General features: G+C 46.1%; 1 long non-coding RNA gene across 1 annotated transcript in view; it reads left to right on the plus strand.

Moving 5' to 3' along the window:
- Positions 1-13,565, plus strand: part of LOC107121920 — an 18,476-nt gene that overhangs the window by 3,752 nt on the left and 1,159 nt on the right. The window contains exon 2 of the long non-coding RNA XR_001482886.1: positions 6,370-6,437. This is a non-coding gene — a long non-coding RNA (uncharacterized LOC107121920). The remainder of the gene's footprint in view (positions 1-6,369; positions 6,438-13,565) is intronic.

Below are 13,565 nucleotides of genomic sequence, written 5' to 3' on the forward strand. Positions count from 1 at the left end.
ACTGATTTGCAGTATGTGTTTGCAAAACTACACATGCACAAAGACACTGACAGTTCAAATGGGGAGGGGGGCGTAGCTCAGTGGTACAGCTTCGGCTTGGCATGCAGAACGTCCCGGGTTCAATCCCTGGCATCTCCGGTTAAGAGGACCAGGCAGTAAGTGATGGGAAAGACCTCCGCCTGGGACCCTGGAGAGCCCCTGCCAATCAGAGTAGACACTACTGACACTGATGAACTGACAGTCTGCTTCAATATAAGGCAGCTTCACATGTTCACCATTAGCGTCACTAGGAACAACTCAGATGACTACTGAACGGTAGGATTTTATTTAAACACTGCATTTATTAAAGTCCTATTTATATGATTAGCGAATGATACATTCGTCTACCGAAACAGTTGCCTGCAGAGCAGCGGAGATATGCAACGAGGACGGAGTGTCATAGATCTCAGTCGGGCTGTGTGAGGAGAGCACACGTGCACAAAAGGCCAGTTGTGCTGTACTGCATCGTCTGGGAGGGATGCAGTGAAACAACCTGCAAACACCCACAAGCAGGTCATAAGAACATAAGAGAAGCCAATGTTGGATCAGGCCAACGGTAGGATTTTATTTAAACACTGCATTTATTAAAGTCCCATTTATATGATTAGCGAATGATACATTCGTCTACCGAAACAGTTGCCTGCAGAGATATGCAAGGAGGACGGAGTGTAATAGATCTCAGTCGAGCTGTGTGAGAGCACACGTGCACAAAAGGCCAGTTGTGCTGTACTGCATCGTCTGGGAGGGATGCAGTGAAACAACCTGCAAACACCCACAAGCAGGTCATAAGAACATAAGAGCAGCCAATGTTGGATCAGGCCCAGCCAGTGCTGGATCAGGCCAATGGCCCATCCAGTCCAACACTCTGTCACACAGTGGCCAAACGTATCAGGTGCCATCAGGAGGTCCACCAGTGGGGCCAGGACACTAGAAGCCCTCCCACTGGAGCATCCCTTGCTCCAGACCGAGAGTTCCCATCTATACCTTGTGACTAATAGCCACTGATGGACCTCTGCTCCATATGCTTATCCAGTTCCCTCTTAAAGCCGTCCAGTAAAAATGATCATCAAAAATTCGGCTCCCTTTTCGTGACTGGTGAACAGGACATGAGTTTGGCTCAAGCTGGCAGGTGTTTGAGCATCACTACTCTATAGAAGAGATGAAGAGAAGAGATTAGATTTATACCCTTCCCTTCACTACCCAAAGGAGTTTCAGAGTGGCTTACAAACTCTTTTCCCTTCCCCTCCCCACAACAGATACCCTGTGAGGTGGGTGGGGCTGAGAGAGCTCTCTCAAGAACTGCTCTCTCGAGAACAGCTCTGAGAGACCTTATGACTGACCCAAGGTCACATCACCAGCTGCATGTTGAGGAGTGGGGAATCAAACCCGGTTCTCGCAGATTAGAGTCCGTGCTCTTACCCACTACACCAAACTGGCGAGTACGAACTCGCATTTTGTGTGACGACATATAGACATCCAAGGCTTGACCATGTCAACACTAGGGAGTACACGGCAGCTTCTAGCGATGTTTCTTTTGAGGATTGTTGAGCAAAGTAGAGAAGACGGACATGAAAGTCTGTGCCTCAGCTTACAGCCACCAGTTGTTCAAAACTCCACAGAGACACAGCCACGAATTATTAGCCTAGTATCTCTTTTTCTCATAACTTTGAAATCCACTCACATCTTCTCTGGATGAAAGTGTGGCTTTATAACCTCCCGTTCTTTGATTCTGGAATGTTGCTCTGTCACATAGTGAGAGGAGCCTGCTTTGTTCTTGGACAGCTGAATTAACTGGTGCCAGTTAGCTTACCGTGTCTCTGTCATGGTTGCCAGTGTCTATGCCATGGAGCCAATTTGGTGTAGTGGTTAAGTGCGCGGACTCTAATCTGGCAGAGCCGGGTTTGATTCCCCACTCCTCCACATGCCACTGCTGGATGACCTTGGGCGAACCATAGTTCTGGCACAGCTGTTCTTGAAAAAGAGCAGTTTCTGTCAAGAGTTCTCTCAGCCCCACCCACCTCATATGGTGTCTGTTGTGGGTAGGGGAAGGAGTTTGTAAGCCGCTCCGAGACTCCTTTGGGTAGTGAAGGGCGGAGTATAAATCAAATCTCTTCTCTTCTTCTTTTCTATGTTGGATCCGATCAATTGGCAGATCCTACTCGATAATGGGGAGCAATGTTCCCTCTAAGCTGTGGAGTCTTGTGAGCAAAAATTCTACTTTGTGAGCTGCTGGCATTAAAGTTGTGAGCAAGTGATTTGACTACTGCATAAATTAGTCTGCTCTGGAGCCATCTCTCCTGAGCTAAGACAAAAATGTGTGAGCCAGAGGATAAAAAACTGTGAGCTAGCTCACACTAACTCAGCTTAGAGGGAACACTGATGGGGAGATGACCGCGAAGGTACCGGTAAAAAGCCATGTGGACTCTGCTGAGAGTTTCAGCACTCTCTCTGTCTGCAAAGTGCTTGTCCTTCTATGAGGGTGCGTCCCTAGCTGACGTGCTGGAATGCTTGTTTCATTAACACCTTCCTCCAAGATGTGTGGCAGTGTGGCGACACATGTTAATCTGTTTGCTATGCAGAAGGTCCCAGGTTCAATCCCCAGCCTCTCCAGTTGAAAGGACTGGGTAGGAGGTGATGCGAAACCTCAGTCTGGGGCTCTGGAGAGCTGCTCCCAGTCTCAGTAGACAGTACTCGACTTTGATGGACCAGTGGTCTGATTCAGTAGAAGGCCGCTTCATGTGTCCACCCGTGCAGTCCATAAGGGAGTTCGCAGAGGCAGACCATCCCTACTCCAGAACATTTTTTTATTTTTTGTATTTTTCATATGTACATGCGTGTGTGTGAGTGTATATGCACCGGGAAGTCATGGCGACCTCTGGTGACTGACTCCTACTGGGGGCCCGGAGGATATTCAGAGAAGTGGCTGAATACAGCCTGCCCCCACCTCCCAACTACTGGTATTCCGAGGAGGTCTCCCATCCAAGGACTTGCCGGAGTCGACCCTGCTTAGTTTCCGAGATCTGACGAGATCAGGCTTGCCTGGGCTATCCAGGTCAGGGCACCAGAACATCTTTCAGATTGACACTCGGACACTTGTACCTGGCTGGATGGCCCTGGGCAAGCCGTAGTTCTGATAAGAGCTGTCCTTGAAAAAGAGCAGTTTCTGTCAGAGCTCTCTCAGCCCCACCCACCTCACAGGGTGTCTGTTGTGGGGAGGGGAAGGGAAAGGAGTCTGTAAGCCGCTCTGAGACACCTTTGGGTAGTGAAGGGCGGGGTATAAATCCAATCTCCTCTTCTCTTCCTCTGCAGGGGTGTTCCTTGGTGGTCTCCCATCCAAGTACCAACCATGCTTAGCTTCTAAGATCTGATGAGATCAGGGTATACTATAACATTCCTCATCTTAATGCCACCATTTACCCATTCTTTTAAATTCATGGCAAATAAAAAACAGCATGGAAAAGCCAAACAGGAAGACCTTTCCATTTTAACCCTACAACTGTTCATCATCCGCATAATAATAATTAATAATAATTATCGAATGGCAGTGTGTGGAGATCCTAAGATTGTCTGGCAGCCAGAAGTTCTAGCTCCTTTAGCATTGTGCACCACTAGGTGGTGGGCTAGACTTGTTTTTAAGATAAGAGACATTTCAGAGGTGGTTTGCCATTGGCTGCCTCTTCGTCACACTCCTGGCATTCCTTGGAGGTCACTTGTCCAAATACTAGTCAAGGCCAACCCTACTTAACTTCCATGATCTGACAAGATCAAGCTAGCCCAGGTGATTCAGGCTACCCACACTTTCTCAGTCTATAGCCATGTGGCTTTGGGGTGTGTGGTTGGGCTTTTTTGAATTTCTAAGCAAACTGACTCAAGGTTCTTATTTCTGATTTATTATAATTATCTTTTTATCCATCAGTAAGGGAAGAACCCTTGTCCTGCATTTCAATAACCTACCTGGAGTTTCAGACTTCAGTTATCTGCTGAAAGGTAGAGATAAGTTTGTGATGAATAGAATGGCCCTCTTTGCAAAGACAATGTAGGAATTCAGCAGTGCATTGCCCGACTAACATGTCAGTCCTCTGCAGAGCTCTGCAGAGTAAGCCTGTTGAAAGCAATGGGCTTAGACAGGTGTAACTATGCAGAGGGTGACCCTGTGGACTGCATTCCTCAGTGTTTTCTTCCTCAGTTAAATGTATGTAACCAAAATGAATATATACCGTATTTTTTGGACCATAAGACTCACTTTTTCTTCCAAAAAAAGTGGGAGTGCGTCTTATGGACCGAAGGTTCAGAATATTTTTTCCCGGAGTGCGTCGTATGGACCGAAGGTTCAGAATATTTTTTCCCCTGTTTTCCTCCTTTAAAAACTAGGTGCATCTTAAGGTCAGGTGCGTTTTATGGTCCGAAAAATACGGTGACTAAAATTAGAGGTTTCATCAACTGGCACTCTCCGGCGTTAGACAAATAAAGGATTTCTATCTACGTTTCATGGAGCTGCGGAGGTTCAAGTGCTTAAGACGCTGAACTGCAGGCTGTGGAAGGTCGGTAGTTCAGCAATTCAAGACCCGAGTGTGCCGCATGACGGAGTGAGCTCCCGTCTCTAGTTCCAGCTCCTGCCAACCTAGCCGTTTGAAAGCAAGAAATTGCAAGTAGATAAATAGGGACCACTTTCGGTGGGAAGGGAACAGCGTTCCGTGCACCTCGGTGTTTAGTCATGCCGGCCACATGACCACGGAAACGTCTTCGGACAGCGCTGGCTCTTCGGCTTGGAAATGGAGATGAGCACCGCAACCCTAGAGTCGGACTCAACTGGCTCTCGAGCAAGGGAACCTTTACCTTTACCTTTTTTAGCTGTTTCATGCAGTTCTTAAACTAGAGGACTGTCTGATAGGAGGAATGTTTGGCTTTTTCTGAACTATGAAGGCCGATTATTGGATTTTTTTGTATCTTTAGAGTGCAGTTTTCACATAAACCTTGAACTAAACATGCAAACAGTGCATTCCTAAACAGAGTTAATCCCTTCAAAGACCTTTCACGTCAGTAGACTTAGAAGGGTGTAAGTCTGTTTAAGATTGTACTACAGTGTCAATGGCTTCCTGTTGCTATTTATACACAAGTCAACATGTTTGGAAGTTGGTTAAAGATGAATAATTCACAAGCAAGCCAACCGCAGTCTTCGCAGGTGTTTCGGTATAACCCCAGTGCATCAGAACAAGTCTAATGCCTCATAGGGTATGACCAGCATGTGGAATTCTTGTTTTGTCCATTTTGTTTTTCAAAACTTCCATTCAGGTCTTTCCATTTGAGCATTTTGAAAAAATTCCCGGGGAGATGTCCAGTATCACCAATGAGTGCCCCAAGGTAGCTTCTTCCAAGCCGTTAGCATTGTACTATTTTAAGACCAAGGAAGAAGAAGAGGAGGGGGAGGAGGAGATTTGATTTATACCCCACCCCTCACTCGGACTCTCAGAGCAGTTTACAATCTCCTTTCCCTTCCCTTCCCCACAACAGACACCCTGTGAGGCAGGTGGGGCTGAGAGAGCTCTGACAGAAACTGCTCCTGAGAGAACAGCTCTGACAGAACTATGGCTTGCCCAAGGTCATCCAGCAGCTGCAAGTGGAGGAGTGGGGAATCAAACCCGGTTCTCCCAGATTAGAGTCCATGCGCTTAACCACTACACCAAACTGGCTTAACCACTACACCAAGTTAGTCAAACTGTAGTAAGAGTCTCGCCTGGGACCTTCTGCAATGCCAAGCAGGTGCTCTGCCACGGAGCCACAGCCCCTCCCCTAAACCACAGGCATGAAGAGGTCTCACCTGAGCCTTTGTGTCAATACCTCCCCCCTTCATATATAATAGCAGCCCAGAGACCAAGACCAAACTCGGTAAAATCTGTTGTGGAAGTTTTGTTGGTTATTCTCTGTGCTGAAATGAGGAAGGGAAAGCACGCGGAAGGAAGCAAAGGCCACCTGCTTGCTCCCTGGACCTACAATATGTAGCATTTGCTGTACCATTTGATACGACCCTGTTTTCCTGTCAGCTCCCCCCCTAGCTGTGATGTGTTAGTGGATCCCTCTAGTCTTGCAAGAAAGCTCTGCCTCTTCTGTACGACTTTCGATGTCGAGATGACTCCCAGGTGCTTTTTTGTGATTATGAAACAGGTGGGAGTGTTTTCAAATAATGGCAGGAACCCCAGATTCACAGCGTGCGTTCCCATTAAAATTGAACACGGGGTTGTGGAAGTTTCTGTCCGGCTGTTTAGCAGTTCAGATGAAGGCGTTTTAAATGCTGCCGTGTAAATACGTAACGTAATTGCTTTGTTTTTTTAGTTGAAATGAATAGTCAAGTCGAAACCATAGAGGAACCAACAGAATCCCAGGCTGAGAATTAATTGTGGGTAAGTCCTTTTCGTTTCTATCGCTTTACTAAAAAAATCGGACCGATTCCTTCCCTTTCGTCAGATTAAAGCTCTTTTGACCAAATCCCTTGAACAGTCATGTTCCCCCTTCTGATAAAACTTATCTTTGAGATTTTATACCCAAACAATTAAAAAAAAAAATTAGTGACAGCGAGGGTAATAAATTTGAACCAATCAATTTCGTAGCATTTGTCAAGATTTTTGACCTATAGAAGTGAAGAGAATTACGTATCCACCATCCCCTATCAATAGCGGCATGGATCTTACCTACCTAAAGGTAAAGGTAAAGGTAAAGGTTCCCTTGCTCAAAAGCCAGTCGAATCCGACTCTAGGGTTGCGGTGCTCATCTCCGTTTCAAAGCCGAAGAGCCAGCGCTGTCCGAAGACGTTTCCGTGGTCATGTGGCCGGCATGACTAAACACCAAGGCGCACGGAACGCTGTTCCCTTCCCACCGAAGTGGCACCTATTTATCTACTTGCAATTTCTCGCTTTCGAACTGCTAGGTTGGCAGGAGCTGGAATGAGAGACGGGAGCTCACTCTGTCATGCGGCACACTCGGGTCTCGAACTGCTGAACTACCGACCTTCCACAGCCTGCAGTTCAGCGTCTTAACCACTTGAGCCACCGCAGCTCCTACCTACCATCTTACCTACCGACAGATGTGCAATTACTCTGTCATTTCAAAACTCTAGAATTCAGGACACCGCTGAGTGGTTAACAGCAGATACTGGGCAATTCTGCATCTATTTTATGTATGTATGTATGTATGTATGTATGTATTTATTTATTTATTTATTTATTTGATTTTTGCCCTGCCCTCTGCACCAGGGCAGGCTCAGGGCAGCTTACAACAGAACCATAGATAAAGCAACAATATAAATGAGTATAAATATTAATATAAATACACAGTAAATTATTAAAACCATTAACATAGCGATGGTGACGTGACTATAATAAGATAAGTGGTACCTCCACTATCGGTGGGCTCAGGCAGGGAATACGATTAGGAGAGGACATAGATGGTAAGACGCAGCTCCTTACCCGAATGCCTGACGGAAGAGCTCAGTTTTTGTGGCCCTGCGGAACTGCGAAAGGTCCCGCAGGGCCCTAATCTCATCCAGTAAGTAGGAGCAGTCGCAGAAGAAGCCCTAGTCCCGGTCAATACCAGCCTGGCGTCATTTGGACCGGGGGGGGGGGAGACGGTTTTGCGACCCTGACCGTAGTGCTCTATGGGGAACATATGGCATCTAGCACTCGCTCCACATTTTCTCAACTGGGAGGAAAAGGTGCAGCTCAAACCCACATTCAGATACCTCGGGGCAACGCCCTACTGACTGCAAAGTCACCCCTGAATGGCCATAAATCTATGCAGAAGGTACCATAAAACCCAATGATCAAAGAAAGCAAAAGTGGCATTCAGTGTAGAGGGTACCATAAAATCCAATGATCAAAGGAAGTGAAAGTGACATGCAATGCAGAGGGGAATTTCTCTTCCAACGTGGGTTTGCTATAAAAAAGCCAATGCCGAATCGCCCACTGTGTTCTCCACCTGTTCCATCTGAACTATCAATGGGACCGAATCTTCGTATGGGCAATCGAACTGCCATCCACATTCGCAGGAATAACCACAGTGTAATCTGAGGGCCCCAGAAGTTCTTATTTTGGTGGCAAATGGGGAAAGAACTTCTACCACCGCAGAGACTGCTGTTAGCTGTATCCCTGCACAGCCCGGTTCATGCTTCCATTTCTCTGTGCGAAAGACTGTCTGATGCCTCCCGAGAACCGATCTTGACAGGACATGTTATGTATCTGCAGAACCCGAGGAAGGGGAGGGGGAGTAACCGCAGCATCTGTTCCTTATAGAATATAAGATCCACCAAGACTTCCTTGTGGGAGATTAGCAATCATCGCTGAATATGTAACATACAGAGTTGTAAATGGAGAAGGGAGGGGGTTAAAGGGGGTTATGATTGAAACTATTTCTGTTGAGCAGAGTGACTTGCTTCATATATGATTTTAAAAATATATATACGTTTCGGATAACAGTCACCAAATAAACCCAAAAGCAGATATCCTCGAATAATATCCCGAGAGAGCACAGCTATGTCGTTTTAAATCCACAGTATTGCAATCTGAGAAATTCAGGAGTTGTCGAATGAACGTGCTGAATCACAGTTTAAGCGTTTTATTCTCGTCGGAATTAAGCTTGGCTCTCCAGTGTCGGTATCCTGGGAAGAACCAGATTGTGTCCTGACAGTTGTATGCCCTTTGCTCTCTGTCGCCAAACATCCCTTTTGACTCCGCTGCCTTTCGAACAGTCTCGCTTTATTTATTTATCTCATTTGAAAAGGAAACGGTGTGCCATTGCAGAGTCTCATTACAGGAAGCACACAAAACAGGGGCCGGCAGACCATGAGATTCCTGGATAGAAAGGGGTGAAAGTTGACAAAAACCCTGTCACGCTCAAATTAGAAAACACACTTCTGACATCCCTCCCATAGACAGGGGGTCCTAGCAGAACACGCATATGTGCCGCCCCCATCTCTTTTGTAATGCTTATCACACGACACCAATACTATAAATACCACCAGGATGTGTTATTTACACCCATAATAGGATTTCACGTCTCTCAAAACCTTTATAAACAGCGACAGGTCTGTCACGGATATTTTAAAGAGCCTCATTACCGTGTGCGCCTTTTGTGTCCTTGCTACTTGACAATATACTGCTGTGCTGAAGATGGGAGAGAGAAAGGCGGTCTCCTTTGGCCTCTATTCAGAATGTTGTCGAGGAAGGGGGGGGGGAGAAATCCTCACACATGTGACATAACAGTTAAAATGCTACATCTGACACCCTTCCTCTCCATTTTGCCATTTATTTAACCCTCCACACACACCCCTTTTTAATATTTATATTCTAATAATTAGGGTTGTCAGGCACTTGAATTTTAGAAACAAAATGAGAATCGATGGCCGTCAGCGAGTAGGAAAATATACCGAGTTTAATATACCGAGTTTTCAATAAGCTCTCTGGAATGATTATATTTGCCCATGTCACAGATTGGTGAATTGAGTTATTTACTCTTTCAGTGGCTGATTCACAAATTCCTGGACAAGAAAATTAACAAAGGGCAGATACAAATTGGATGAAATGGGAAGCGAGTTGTTGTCAGTAGCCAGTCTTGCAGATCTTATTTCCCAGGAAGGCTCTATTTTTGACCTGCAGAAGGTTCCAGGCACTAGGGATTGATCACTCCAAGCACGGTCTACTTTAGTCATTTATTTATTTATTAAATTTGACTGGCTAGACTGTCCTTCCCTACGAGCAGGGCTCAGGGCGGCTTACAACAGAATGATAACAATTAAGCAACATTAAAACTATTAAAAAGAGATCAGTGGATGAAAACAAAACATATACCAGATGGCGGGAAATCAGCTCCCCTAACCTCCTTAGGGGGAGGGGTTGCGAGGGATGGGGGAGTCAATGAGAGTGCCGGATGTCCTCTCCCCCCCCCATCACTGTCCTCAACCAAATGCCTGGCGGAACATCTCTGCTTTGCATGCCTTGCAGAAAGGTAATAACTCCCGCGTAGCATGGATGTCTTCCGGTAGAGAGTTCCACCAGGTGGGGGCCAGGGCTGAAAAAAGCCCCCGCCCTGGTTGTGGACAGCCAGATTTCTTTCAGGCCAGGGACCACTAGGAAATTCTTATTTCCTGAGTGCGGTGCTCTTCTGGGGACATATTGGGAGAGGCGGCCCGGAAGGTAGGTAGGTCCCTGACTGTTAAGGTAAACTGGAGAGCCAGTTTGGTGTAGTGCTTAAGTGTGTGGACTCTAATCTGGGAGAACCGGGTTTGATTCCCCACTCCTCCACTTGCAGCTGCTGGATGACCTTGGGCAAGCCATAGTTCTGTCAGAGCTGTTGTTGAAAAAAGAGCAGTTTCTGTCAAGAGCTCTCTCAGCCCCACCTACCTCACAGGGAGTCTGTTGTGAGGAAGGGAAGGGAAAGGAGTTTGTAAGCCACTCTGAGACACCTTTGGGTAGTGAAGGGCGGGGTATAAATCCGGATCCACCTTACAGAACCCGTCTTGGAACTGGGAACATCAGAGCACCAGCACTTTGTTGTATTATTGTTATGTTTTTATTCTGTTTTAATTGTTTTAAATATGGCTTTTGCCCCAATTGTTAGCTGCCCTGAGCCTTAGGGGAGGGCGGGATATAAATCGAATTATAAGTAAATAAATAAATTAGCATGGGTGACCTCATGATGGCATATATAGTTTCAGAACCAGAAGTGACATCGCAGCATCATGCAGCACTCTAGGAGTTTCCCAAATATTTATGGCAAAAACCATAGACATTTTCAGGAACCCCAGAGTGCCACACAACGTCCTGACAGTTCTGGTTCCTATTTGGAGCTGAAAACTGGCTTACAGCCTTAAGGAGAAAGCCTTGTTTACGGACACGTAAAATAAGATGCCTCTTTTCCGAAGAAAAATAAAAGATCGGTCCAAATAAAAAGAAGATAAGATCTAAGTAGGGAAAAGGTAAAATGTGTGTAGCAAGAAAACGGGGACTCAGGGAGACGGACGAAAACTCAGGAGGAGCAAACGGGGGAAGGAATGTAGATGTGATAAAATACCATCTAGGCAAACGAGAAGCAGTATAATTATTTCTTTTTTTAAAAAAAAGATAACCAAATGGCCAAGAAGCTCTGAAGTGGGAGGGGGGCGACAGAGAGAGAAAGAGATGAAGGACTTCTCTCACCCACGCAGGTATGCCAGGATATCTGATGGGCACGCGGAGGAGAGCGCGGCAAGATGGGAGAAGGAGTCAGAACAAAGACTCCCTTTCATGCCAGACCTTTTGCGGAGCCTGATATTATCACCTTGTCAGATCAAACCCTTTCCCAACATCTGGACTGAAGAAACTTTAAGCGACCACTAATTGGATACGCCAGAAGACCCTCTTTCTAATTCATATTTATCTGTCTTTCTGTAATGTTCGGCAGAGACCCCCCCCACCATAGCAATCCGTAAAAGACAGAAACCGCCACCCCCCAAAAAAAGATTAAAAGTAGATTAAAACTGCGATTGCTAGGAACTCGCAGAGTCATATGAATAGTAAAAAGTAAAGGTAAAGGTTTCCCTTGCTCGAGAGCCAGTCGAATCCGACTCTAGGGATGCAGTGCTCATCTCCGTTTCCAAGCCGAGGAGCCCTGTCTAATCTGGGAGAACCGGGCACTGTCCAAAGACGTTTGGAGCACTGTCCAAAGACGTTTCCATGGTCATGTGGCCGGCATGACTAGACGCCGTGGCTCATGGAACGCTGTTACCTTCCCACCGAAGCGGTACCTATTTATCTACTTGCAATTTCTTGCTTTCAAACTGCTAGGTTGGGGCCAGAGACAGGAGCTCACTCTGTCACACGGCACTCGGGTCTCGAATTGCTGAACTGCTGACCTTCCGGTCTGCAGCTCAGCATCTTAACCAATCTAGAATTAAAGCCAGAATTCATTTGCGAAGTGACACTGGTATAAGAAAAGAAGAAGATAAGAGAAGCCAATGTTGGATCAGGCCAATGGCCAATCCAGTCGAACACTCTGTCACACAGTGGCTGATAATACCAGGTGTCATCAGGAGGTCCTTCAGTGGGGCAAGGACACTAGAAGCCCTCCCACTGTTGCCCCCCCAGCACCTAGAATACAGAGCATCACTTACCACATACCGAGAGTTCCTATCTATACCGTGTGGCTAATAGCTACTGATGGACCTCTGCTCCATATGTTTATCCAACTCCCTCTTGAAGCTCCATATGTTTATCCAACTCCCACTTGAAGCTGTCCATGCTTATAGCTGCCACCACCTCCTGTGGCAGTGAATTCCTTGTGTTAATCACACTTTGGGTGAGGAAGGACTTCCTTTTATCCATTCTAACTCGACTGCTCAACAATTTCATTGAGTGCCCACGAGTTCATGTATTGTGAGATTCAAACAATGCTTTTGCTATACAGTTCGTATTTATTAATGCAGTGGTTGAAGTTTTTGCATGTTGTATTCATTACCGAGGTGATCTGTCTGTCTGTCTGTCTGTCCATCTGTCTGTCTTCTGAATTATTTTAATTGGGGGGAAAACGCTGCCTTTCTAGGGAACCTGTCTGAGCTGGCTGACAAAATAAAAATAAAACATAACAAAAACATAAAACATTGAAAAGGTATTAATTAAAATCTAGAATTAAATCCAGATTTCATTTGCAAAGTGACACTGTTATCTTACCGATCCGTCATTCTTTCACTCTTGATGTCTGCTTTTTGCCAGTGTGTCTCATTTTCAGTTTGTTTCTTCTTTTTTATTCCTGTACTTATTGCCAGTGCACATGAGGGCATATAAAATCGCTTTAAAGATCTGCTAAAAAACAAACGAACAGGGGAAGCTTGACAAAATCAGACAATTGCATTAGGATTTCATTTGGGGGGCCTTTTCTTACACGTGCATATGCACAGCGGCACATTGTCCGTGGGGTGATGGGGGTTTCTTGCACATCATCAGACCAAACACACTGGCAATCTTCTCATGCACCGATTCCAAAAGTAATTTCAGAAATTCTTCCAAGCTAACCCAGAAGACACGGGGGAGAACATAAGAACATAAGAGACGCCAATGTTGGATCAGGCCAAAGGCCCATCCAGTCCAACACTGTGTCACACAGTGGCCAGAAATACCAGTGCCATCAGGAGGTCCAGCAGTGGGGCCAGGACATTAGAAGCCCTCCCACTGTTGACCCCCCCCAAGCACCAAGAAGACAGAGCATCACTTGCCCCAGAGCCCCTAGCTATACCTTGTGGCTAATAGCCACTGATGGACCTCTGCTCCATATGCTTATCTAATTCCCTTTTGAAGCCATCCATGCTTGTAGCACCCACCACTTCCTGTGGCAGTGAATTCCAAGTGTTAATCACTCTTTGGGTGAAGAAGGACGTCCTTTTATCCGTTCTAACCCGACCGCTCTGCAGTTTCATGGAGTGCCCACGAGTTCTTGTATTGTGAGAAAGGGAGAAAAGTACCTCTTTCTTTACCTGCTCTTTCCCATGCATAATCTTATAAACCTCG

This window comes from Gekko japonicus, unplaced genomic scaffold, assembly GCF_001447785.1.
Source record: "Gekko japonicus isolate JY-2015 unplaced genomic scaffold, Gekko_japonicus_V1.1 scaffold1671, whole genome shotgun sequence".
NCBI classification, from domain to species: domain Eukaryota; kingdom Metazoa; phylum Chordata; class Lepidosauria; order Squamata; family Gekkonidae; genus Gekko; species Gekko japonicus.